Below are 11735 nucleotides of genomic sequence, written 5' to 3' on the forward strand. Positions count from 1 at the left end.
AATAATAATAATAATAATAATAATAATAATAATAATAATAATAATAGTCATAGTAGTAGTATTAGTAGTAATAGTAGTAATAATAATAGTAATAGTAGTAGTAGTAGTAGTAGTAGTAGTAGTAAAGAAGAAGAAGAAGAAGAAGCTGATGAGAACTTTGAGATGGAATGTTAACGTAAGGACTAAATAATGATAACAACAAATGTCAAGGTTAGAGGATCCACTAATGGTATGTCAAACAAGTATAATGTAAACTCTTACTATTTAATTTAGAAACTGATTAGTACTTAAAAGTGTATTATTATCAAGGTTTTATATCATTATTTTGTATTTGAAGTATCAATAACTACTTAACTAAAACATGTTTTATAATAACATATCTAATAATATAAGATACCTTTAATTTGTGGTAAATGTTCATTTTAAATGCAGGCCTATCACATAAATAAAAGGATTGATTGATGAATTTAAGAACTGAAATTGAAAGGACAAAGAGATGGCCAAACTTAGAAAAAAGATGCTGGTGTAGTCCAAACCGGAACACTGTTTAGTAATTGAGTCATATCTAGAGCTGTAGATCTCGGGTCTACTTTATATCGATAAAAAGGTAAGACATAGGCCTATAACTTTTATGGGGAGCCCAAGAATTAAAAAGGTCATTTTCAAGTTCAAATTATAGCAACAACGAAGAAGTTTGAATCTATCCTATAGCCTGAACATTGTTTAGTGTTTGGCCTATATCTGGAGTTCTAGAAGTCCAAATGACCTCTATTTTTTTTTCTTGGAAAGCTAAGACAATTTTCTATAACTTTCATATTTCAAGTGGTTCCAATTTTAACGTTATCAATAATGTTTTGGGAAGACAAGAGAAGATAAGGATTGTCACCAAGTCAAGAGTTGGCTACCCACTCATTAATTAGTCATCAAATCAACAGTTTTCAATTTTGGCCTATAAAAGGAGGCATTGGTCATGCATTTAGGCATCTTGATCTCCAGATCAAGAACATGATCTTGCTTTCTCTCTTTATATTTTTGTAATGCTTAAGTTTTATTTTCATTAATATCTTGTTTATGCCTTTCAATTCCTTTCCTTTACTTAGTTAACTTTTTTCTTATTTATGTTCTTGTCTTGTTTATTTATGTTTCTCTCTTTCATTATGTGTAGTTAAGTTTATTATGTCAAAGTGAAAAGGTTATTCTAATAGTGTAAGAATATGTATATTGTAAACTTAACATGGATTTTAATGTTTGATACTAACATGTTTTATATTTGTTATTTTGTCCACTCTTTAATACTTTGCTTGTTAAATGACTAATCTAGATTTATATTGTATAACACTTGGTACAACAAATGCTTGACACTTTCATAATCCACACTATATGGTATAACTGACACCTGAGCTATGAAAGGAACTTGATTTGTTGTTAACATAAGTTATAATTATGAATGCCTAATGAGATTTACAAGTATTAGCATTAATTGAATAAGATAACTAATGTAATCATTGTGTAATCATGTTAACAATTTATAATCTTATTGGAACTTCCTTTGTGTGTGGTTTCCAATTGAATAATAAAAGTTTATACTATATTTGTTTGACATACCATTAGTAGATCCTCTAACCTTGACATTTGTTGTTATTATTGTTTAATCATTATGTTAATCTTCCATCTTAATGTTCTCATCAACTTCTTTATTACTACTACTACTACTATTGATATTCTTGTTATTTTTATTGTTGTTGTTGTATTATTATTATCTATAATTTATACAATTAACCTCCAGTGTGATTCGATCTCGGTCTTGTTGGGTTATTTATTACTTCGACACTCCTGCACTTGGGAGAAGACATCAATTTTTTGGTCGTGTCAAGTTTTTGGCGCCGTTGCTCGGGAGGTAAGTTCTTGTATAAATGATAGTATTTATTTTATTTTTTTCTTTTCACTTTTCTTGTATATAACTTTGTTTGTTTTCTCTTGTTTCTTCTTCTTTTATTTTCTTCTCCCTTTTATTATATTCCTACATATGCATGAGAGTGTGGTCATATACATTAAGTGATAGACTTTGTAGGGTATCCTCATTATTTTTAGAAAATATGGCTGAAAAAAATAATCAATCACTTCATAATGAGAATAATGAATAACCATGTTAGAACACTTAGAGACTACATGAATCTCACAAGAACAAGTGCACTATCATGCATAGTTTTTCCTTCTAATGTATCTCATTTTAATTTTAAGCTAGACATTATTCAACTTTTATCTTCTTTTCATGGCTTAGATTTAGAAAATCTATACTTGCAGTTAAGAGAATTTGAGGAGGTTTATAACACCTGTAATGTCTTAAATTGTAGCATGAACACCATTAGATTAAAGCTTTTTCCTTTTTTTTATTAAAAGATAAGGCTAAAACATGGCTATAAAATTTGAGATCATGATCCATTCGTGCTTGGAAAAAAATACAACAATAATTTTTAAAGAAGTTTTTTCCATCTCATAGAACAAACTCTTTTAAAAGACAAATCATTACTTTCACTCAAAAACTAGGAGAAACATTTTACCAATGTTGGGATAAGTATCGAGACTTGCTTAATACTTGCCCTCATCATGGTTTTGAAACATGGAGATTGATTTCATATTTTTATGAAGGGTGAACACCTAATGATAGACAAATGGTTGAATTGATGTGCAATGGAACTTTTGAAGATAAAGACCCTGATGAAGTAATAGAGTACTTAGACTTGTTAGCTGAAAATGCTCAAAATTAGAACACCACAGGTACTTATGAGGCATCGAGTAAAACTCTACCTCATACATCTATTAGAGGTATGTACAACCATAGGAAAGATCATGACCTCTGAGCCAAGTTTGCATCTTTAGTTAGAAAAGTCGAGGCACTAGAATTGAAAAAGAGTGGTCAATTAAAATCTGTTAAAAACATTATGTGTCAAATATGTGAAACAAATGAATACTCAACCAATGATTGTCCAAGCTTGCCTTCTTTTAAGGAATGTCTCTATGAACAAGCCTATTCTTTAAACAGTTCCCAAAGGCCCAACCACAACCCATTGTAAGGATTAAATAATGATAAAAAAAAATGTCAAGGTTAGAGGTTCCACTAATGGTATGTCAAACAAGTATAGTATAAACTCTTATTATTCAATTTGAAACCACACACAAAGGAGGTTCCAATCAGATTATAGATTGTTAACATGATTACATTAATCATCTTATTCAATTAATGCTAATACTTGTAAATCTTGTTAAACATTCATGATTATAACTTATGTTAACAACAAATCAAGTTCCTTTCATAGCTCAAGTGTCGGTTATACCATACAGTATGAACTATGAAAGTGTCAAGTATTTGTTGTACCAAGTGTTATACAACATAAATCAAGATTAATTATTTAACAAGCAAAGTATTAAAGAGTGAACAAGATAACAAATACTTTAAACAGTTCCCAAAGGCCTAACCACAACCCATATTAGCAAACATACAACTCTGATTGGAGAAATCACCCAAATTTCAGTTTGAAGAGTGATGATAACAATAATACATAAATTTCACCACCACCATTTCAAACACATTATAATTTTTAAAATTCTCATGGATATGCACCTCCTTATGCTCCACCTCCTATAAGAAATCTTGAGGAAACATTGCATGCATTCATTGAAAAGCAAGAGACAATCAATACTCAACTTGCTCAAAACATGACAGATTTTAAAGATACTCTTGCAAAATTAACATCTACTCTTAATTGTCAAGAGAAAGGTAAGTTTCCATCTCAACCACATCAAAATTCCAAGGGGCAATATAATGCAAATGCAAGTAGTTCTGGAAGCCAACACATGGATCAATTCAAATCAGTCACTACTCTTTGCAGTGGTAAGGTTATTTGAAAAACCCACTCTTGGACCTTGTGAAAAAGATGATGAGTCAATCTCTGAGGGTAAGGAAGGTGTTGAATCTAAAATTTGCAAAGAAAAGACCGATTACAACTCTAAAATCTTTGAAACTTTTAAACAGGTAAGGATCAATATACCTTTACTGGATGCTATTAAACAGGTTCTTTTTTATGCTAAATTTTTGAAAGATCTATGAACTGTGAAGAGGAAACTAAATGTGAAAAGAAAGCCTTTTTAGCCGAACAAGTAAGTGCTATTCTTTAGAACAATAATGCTTTGAAATATAAAGAACCTGGTTGTCCTATAATTGTTTTCTTTATTGGAGAACATAAAATTGAAAGAGCCTTACTTGATCTTGATCCAGTGTGAATTTACTTCCATATTCAGTTTTTTAGAGTCTTAATCCAAGTGAGTTAAAACCAACTTCTATAATTCTTTTACTTGCTAATAGATCTATGAAAGTGCCTAGAGAAATAGTTGAAGATGTGTTAGTACAAGTCGATAAATTCATTTATCCTATGGATTTTATTTTCTTGGACATACAACTTGTTGAAACATGTAATTCATTTCCTGTTATTTTAGGACGTCCGTTTCTTGCAACTTCTAATGCATTAATTAATTATAGGAATGGACAAATGAAGCTATTTTTTGGAAACATGACATTGGAGATGAATATTTTCAACATTTGTAAACAATTAGAAGATGATAATGATTCATAAGAAGTAGATCTTATTGATGAATTAGTTTATGATCAATTTCAATCTACTTTAAGTAAAATTAAGTTTGATGAATCTGAAGATGTGCAAATAATTTATTCTCAGGAAGAAATCACAGATGAAAAAGGCACAAAAAATATTGATGTGGATCTTATGTCAAAAGTGACAATAGATTCGACATGTGAAATCACACCAATTGATGATTACTTTCTTAATGAATCCTTACTTTGTCTTAGTCCATTGACTTGGTTTAATAAAAATAACAATTTTCTTGCTTCAAGAGATTTGCCATCTCATTGGAGTACTGAAGACAAAAGAAAGTTTTTGAGCAACGTGCAAATTTTTTATTGGAATGATCTTTACTTATTCAAATATTGTCCTGATCAAATATTTTTTTGCATTCCCGATAATGAGGTAAGTAGTGTCATTAAATTTTATCACTCTAAGGCATGTGAGAATCATTTCTTGTAAAAACACGACTGCAAAAATCTTACAAAGTGGATTTTATTGGCCCACCATATTCAAGGATTCACATGCATTTTGCAAAACCTGTGAAAATTATCAAAAGGTTAGATTTATTTCAAAACACAGAGAGTCTTTAGATAATCTTCTATTGACTCTTAAGTTTCATCATAGTGGAGATAAGCATCGTGCAATTCATGACTTATAAACCTATTTTCATAAAGAACATGCTTGACTTAGTCTTGGAAATTTAACTAAAAAAGACCTAATTTTCCATTTTTAAGAAAATTGGATGGGAAGCCTATTCGCGACCCATAGAGGGCATTTAAGCTGTTCTTGGATGTAAAACCAAGGGAAGATATGAGCCACAATCACAACTTCTTGTACATACACATGCTTTTTCAAAAATAAATAAATAAATAAATAGAGAGAGAGAGAATGTTTGAGACTCCAGTTGGCCTATATATAGGTGATATGATTGCATTTTCAAGTTCCTATCTATAAAATCTTCTCTTCCTTCACTTCATTTCTACTCAACCCATACATTTAACAGATATAGAAAAGTGTAGAAATGGCAGGTTCCTCACGTCATCACTTAAGAAACATTTGTGTTTTTGGTGGATCCAGTCCTGGAAAAGAAAATGAGTTTTTAGAATCAACAAACCATCTTAGTCAAGTACTAACTAAGAGAAAGATTCATTCAGTGTATGGGGGGCAGTCTTGAGTTAATGGGAGGTGTGTCAATAGTTGCATTTTTAGAAAGTAGTCAAGTTTTGGGGGTCATCCCCAAAGTTTTAGCGCAAGGGGACATCATTGAAAAAACAAATTGGAGAGGAACTACTGGTCTCCGTAATGTCTGCTCGAATGAATGTAATGTTTAACCATGGTGATGCCTTTATTGCCTTACTAGGTGATCTGAGCATATTGAAAGAGATTTTTCATATCTCCTCTTGGGCCTAACTACACATTCACCATAAACTCAAAGGTTTGTTAAATGTTAATGGTTATTATGATAGGTTGTTGTCGTTTCTTGATCATGCTGTGGAACAGGAATTTCTAAAAACTTCAACACGACAAATCATAATCTTTGCTACTACTGCTGAATAATTGATTGACCAACTATAATTTTATTCTTATAATTGATCCCTCAATGAGTCATATAAATTGATCATCTAAGGAAAGCCGTAAAAAACTTATATTCGATTTGAGTCTTCATTTATAAATCTTTGTATCTTTTGGTTTTATTATTGTGTTTTGTTATTTCTTATATTTGTTTAAGTATATTTCAGGTTTGTTAAGACACCTAGACCAGTTGGTCTTAGGGCATTAGGTGTTAAGACACCCCTACGAGCTTAGTAACTCGGGTCGCAGATACTGATATGTAGATAGTGCAATGTTTGATTCCCTAAAGCTTTTCTCCTCAACCCATGTAACAAGCATTGAGCCAATAGCTCCCAAGTCAGTTGACTTTAGGGTATTAGGTGTTAAAACACCCCTTCGGGCTTAATTGCTTAGGTTAGGGAGGCTACGAAACCAAACTTATCTATATTTTTATTATCATCATTTTTTTTTATTTTTTTTTCTTTTTTTTCATGTTTTTCTTTTTTTAATTATATACAATCCCTTTCCCTTAGTTATTACCTTTAACAAAAGAACATAAATAATGTAATAATCCAATATGCAACCCACAATCATATGTTAAAGTGTGTGTGTGTAAATTAAGGTTTAAGAATACATGTTAAATAAGTATATGAGCAGAATTAAGTGGTAACAATGCGAGAGTTTGTAAACCTGAATATTTCAGGAAGTATTATAATAGATAATACTTCCTGAAACCAAGATGCCTAAATGCATGGCAAATGCCTCCTTTTATAGGCCAAAATTGGAAACTATTGATTTGATGACTAATTGATAAGTGGGTGGCCAACTTTTGACTTGGTGACAATCCTTATCTTCTCTTGTCTGCCCAAAACGTCATTGATAATGTCAAAACTGGAGCCAGTTGCAAACATGAAAGTTGTAGGAAATTGTCTCAGCTTTCTTGTGTAAAAAGTTCAGCTCATTTGGACTTCTAGAACTTCATATATGGCCAAAATACCGAACAGTGCTCGGGCTGGAAGACAGATTCGGGCTTCTTTGTTGTTGCTACAATTTGGACTTGCAAATGGCCTTTTTAGATCTTGGGCTCCATATGAAAGTTGTAGGCCTATGTCTTACCTTTCCATCCATATAAATTGGACCTAAATCTGAGATATATAGCTCCAGATATGACCCAATTACCGAACAGTGTTCCGGTTTGAATTGCACCGACATCTCTTTTCTAAGTTTGGCCATCTCTTTATCCTTGCAATTTATGTTCTTAAAGTCATCAATCAATTCTTTCATTTATGTGATAGACCTGCATTAAAAATAGACATTTACCACAAATTATAGGTATCTTATATTATTAGATACATTATTATAAAACATATTTTAGTTAAGGAGTTATTGATACTTCAAGTGCAAAATGATGATATAAAACCATGATAAAAATGCACTTTTAAGTACTAATCACACCCCTCAACCAGCTTATTACTAGTCCCTAGTAATCAAAGCGTTAAATAGAAAAACAATTTACAAATTCCACAAAGCAAGGTATTCATCATTTAACTTCCATTAATCTATCCAGATAAACAAACTCTCATTAAATTTATATATCTGCTCAATACCACTTAACAAGATATTAATAAACCTTTCTTTTGTGCTCAATGTATCAACACATAATTATGGGGCTTTTCTTGGAAGAAAACAAAATTTTTGTTCTAATGTTTAAGGTTAGCTTCCTTGGGTTGGGATTACAATTTTTGTCTTTTTTTTTTCTTTTTTTTTTTTTTTAACTCTATATACATATACTTTAAAAACATTATGCATCTTTAACCCATGTAACGAGCTTTCAGCTAATGACTCCCAGACCAGTTGGTCTTAGGGCATTAGGTGTTAAGACACCCCTACGAGCTTAGTAACTCGGGTCGCAGATACTGATATGTAGATAGTGCAATGTTTGATTCCCTTAAGCTTTTCTCCTCAACCCATGTAACAAGCGTTGGGCCAATAGCTCCCAAGTCAGTTGACTTTAGGGTATTAGGTGTTAAAACACCCCTTCGGGCTTAATTGCTTAGGTTAGGGAGGCTACGAAATCAAACTTATCTACATTTTTATTATCATCATTTTTTTTTTCTTTTTTTCTTTTTTTTTCTTTTTTTTTTCATGTTTTTTTTTTAATTATATACAATCCCTTTCCCTTAGTTTTTACCTTTAACAAAAGAACACAAATAATGTAATAATCCAATATGCAACCCACAATCATATGTTAAAGTGTGTGTGTGTAAATTAAGGTTTAAAAATACATGTTAAATAAGTATATGAGCAGAATTAAGTGGTAACAATACGAGAGTTTGTAAACCTGAATATTTCAGGAAGTATTATAATAGACCTTGTTAAGAATGGTTACTAAGATGCGTCTCAAGAGTCACTTTAACAAAAGAACTCCTTTACTCTGCCATCCTAGTAACAACAATTATGCACATGCTTTATGAAATGAAAAACAATTTTTTTTTTTCTTTTTTATCAACTACTACCCTCTAAGAAGCCCGAATCAGCTCATTTGGACTTCTAGAACTCTAGATATGGCCAAAATACCGAACAGTGCTCGGGCTGGAAGACAGATTCGGGCTTCTTTGTTGTTGCTACAATTTGGACTTGATAATGGCCTTTTTAGATCTTGGGCTCCATATGAAAGTTGTAGGCCTATGTCTTACCTTTCCATCCATATAAATTGGACCTAAATCTGAGATATATAGCTCTAGATATGACCCAATTACCGAACAATGTTCCGGTTTGGATTGCACCGACATCTCTTTTCTAAGTTTGACCATCTCTTTATCCTTGCAATTTAAGTTCTTAAAGTCATCAATCAATCCTTTCATTTATGTGATAGGCCTGCATTAAAAATAGACATTTACCACAAATTATAGGTATCTTATATTATTAGATACATTATTATAAAACATATTTTAGTTAAGGAGTTATTGATACTTCAAGTGCAAAATGATGATATAAAACCATGATAAAAATATAGTTTTAAGTACTAATCATTAGTGTTTATTATTTCAGGTGATGTCTTCTATACTCTATCTTTTTACTTTAGAACATCAATGATAATGTCTCATTTTGGTTGGGGGGAAGGGGTAGCAGTTGATATTAAAAAAAAACTAACTGTGTTTTTTTTCATAAATCATTTGCAAACTGTTGTTACTTAGATGACAGAGTAAAGAGGAATTTTATTGACTCTTAAGACGTATCTTGGTTAACATATTTCAATGGTTATTTGCAATATTCATAATAAGGTATATCAAAATACTTCTTGAAATATTCAGCTTAAGGGAATCAAACATTGCATTATCTATGTATTAGTATCTACAACCTGAGTTACTAAGCTCGTAGGAGTGTCTTAACACTTAATGCCCTAAGACCAATGACACGACTAAAAGATTGATGTCTTCTCCCAAGTGAAGGAGTGTCAAAGTAATAAATAACCTGACAAGACTAGGGTTGAACCACAGGGAGGTTAATTGTACAAATTATAAACAACAATTATAAACAACAACAATAGTAACAACAACAACAACAACAACAATAATAATAAAGAAAAAAGAAGGAGAAGAAGAAGATGATGATGATGAGAACTTTGAGATGGAATATTAATGTAAGGATTAAATAATGATAAAAAAAAATGTCAAGGTTAGAGGTTCCACTAATGGTATGTCAAACAAGTATAGTATAAACTCTTATTATTCAATTGGAAACCACACACAAAGGAGGTTCCAATCAGATTATAGATTGTTAACATGATTACATTAGTCATCTTATTCAATTAATGCTAATACTTGTAAATCTCGTTAAACATTCATGATTATAACTTATGTTAACAACAAATCAAGTTCCTTTCATAACTCACGTGTCGGTTATACCATACAGTATGAACTATGAAAGTGCCAAGTATTTGTTGTACCAAGTGTTATACAACATAAATCAAGATTAATCATTTAACAAGCAAAGTATTAAAGAGTGAACAAGATAACAAATACTTTGCTTGTTAAATGACTAATTTAGATTTATTTTGTATAACACTTGGTACAACAAATACTTGGCATTCTCTTAGCCCATACTGTATGGCATAACCGACACCTGAGCTATGAAAGGAACTTGATTTGTTGTTAACATAAGTTACAATCATGAATGCCTGATGAGATTTACAAGTATTAGCATTAATTGAATAAGATAAACTAATGTAATCATGTTAACAATTTATAAGCTGATTGGAACCTCCTTTATGTGTGGTTTTCAATTAAATAATAAGAGTTTATACTATACTTATTTGACATGCCATTAGTAGATCCTCTAACCTTAATATTTTTTATTATCATTGTTTAATCATTACATTAATCTTTTATCTCAAAGTTCTCATCAACTTTTTCTTTACTACTACTACTACTACAACAACAATAACAACAACAACAACTACTATTATTGTTATTATTGTTGTCATTATTGTTGTTGTATTATTGTTATCTATAATTTATACAATTAAGCTCCCTATGGTTCGACCCCGGTCTTATCGGGTTATTTATTACTTCGACACTTCTGCATTTAAGAGAAGATATCAATCTTTTGATCGTGTCAAAAACCAAGATGCCTAAATGCATGGCAAATGTCTTCTTTTATAGGCCAAAATTAAAAATTATTGATTTGATGACTAATTAATGTGTGGGTGGCCAACTCTTAACTTTGTGACAATCTTTATCTTCTCTTGTTTGCCGAAAATATCATTGATAACATTAGAATTGGAACCACTTGAAGCATGAAAGTTATACAAAATTATCTCAGCTTTCTAAGAAAAAACAAAGGAGGTCATTTGGACTTCTAGAACTCTAGATATGGGCCAAACACTGAACATGATTTGGGTTGTAAGACAAATTCAGACTTCTTCCTTGTTGCTACAATTTGCACTTAAAAATGACCTTTTTAAATCTAGACCTTTTGAAAGTTGTAGGCTTTTTTCTTATCTTTCCATTCATATAAAGTAGACCTAAATGTGAAATCTAAAGCTCAAGATATGATCCAATTACTGAACAGTGTTCCGGTTTGGACTGTACCGGTATCTCTTTTCTAAGTGTGGCCATCTCTTTATCCTTTCAATTTTAATTCTTAAACTTATCAATCAATTCTTTCATTTATATGATAGGCCTACATTTAAAATGAATATTTACCACAAATTAAAGGTATTTTATATTATTAGATATGTTATTATCAAAACATGCTTTAGTTAATGAGTTATTAATACTTCAAGTGCAAAATAATAATATCAAACCTTTATAAAAATGTACTTTTAAGTATTAATCACTAATACCTATAAAAGGTCCTTTTTGGTGGATGTGGGGACTCTAAAAAGTGTAAACATGTATTTTTTAAGAGAGAGAAAGCACAATAATATTATAGAGAGATGATCTAAAAATATATATGTAATAGGGAATAAAGATTGCGAAAATTTATCTTGAAGGATTCATTATGTATTTATAGCTGATTAGTACTTAAAAGTGCATTTTT

Source organism: Populus euphratica, unplaced genomic scaffold (genome assembly GCF_000495115.2).
Source record: "Populus euphratica unplaced genomic scaffold, PopEup_1.0 scaffold1479.1, whole genome shotgun sequence".
In the NCBI taxonomy this organism is placed as follows: Eukaryota; Viridiplantae; Streptophyta; class Magnoliopsida; order Malpighiales; family Salicaceae; genus Populus; species Populus euphratica.